This window comes from Leucoraja erinacea, chromosome 2 (genome assembly GCF_028641065.1).
Source record: "Leucoraja erinacea ecotype New England chromosome 2, Leri_hhj_1, whole genome shotgun sequence".
Lineage (NCBI taxonomy): Eukaryota > Metazoa > Chordata > Chondrichthyes > Rajiformes > Rajidae > Leucoraja > Leucoraja erinaceus.
In genome coordinates, this window is record NC_073378.1 from 14,292,944 (window position 1) to 14,293,720 (window position 777).

The 777-nt window shown below is 43.8% G+C and overlaps 1 pseudogene; it reads left to right on the forward strand.

Annotated features, from left to right (window-relative positions):
• Positions 1–251: 251 nt before the first annotated feature.
• Positions 252–349, forward strand: LOC129716425 (U6 spliceosomal RNA; annotated as a pseudogene).
• Positions 350–777: the final 428 nt, after the last annotated feature.

Below are 777 nucleotides of genomic sequence, written 5' to 3' on the forward strand. Positions count from 1 at the left end.
TCCTAAAAGAATGTCCTTTAATTCCGAGGCTATGACCCATAGTCCTAGACTCTCCCACTAATGGAAACATCCTCTCCATATCCACTCTATCCAAGCCTTTCACTATTCTGTATGTTTCAAAGAGGTCCCCTTTTCATTCTTCTGAACTCCAGCGAGTACAGACCCGGTGCCGCCAAACACATCATAGGTTAACCTACTCATTCCTGGGATCATTCTTGTAAACCACATTTGGTCCCTCTCCAGGGCCAGCACATCCTTCCTCAGATACTTCCTTGGAACGATACAGAGAAGATTAGCATGGCCCCTGCGCAAGGATGACACGCAAATTCGTGAAGCATTTTTTTTTTTTTTAAATAAAAAAATAAAAGTTACAGAGAAAGGTTGAACAAGTTAGGGCTTTATTCTTTGAAGCGCAGAAGGTTAAGGGGGGACTTGATAGAGGTTTTTTAAATGATGAGAGGGATAGACAGAGTTGACGTGGAAAAGCTTTTCCCACTGAGAGTAGGGAAGATTCAAACAAGGGGGCATGACATGAGAATTAAGGGACTGAAGTTTAGGGGTAACATGAGGGGGAACTTCTTTACTCAGAGAGTGGTAGCTGTGTGGAATGAGCTTCCAGTGAAGGTGGTGGAGGCAGGTTCGTTTTTATCATTTAAAAATAAATTGGATAGTTATATGGATGGGAAGGGAATGGAGGGTTATGGTCTGAGCGCAGGTATATGGGACTAGGGGAGATTATGTGTTCGGCACGGACTAGAAGGGTCGAGATGGCCTGTT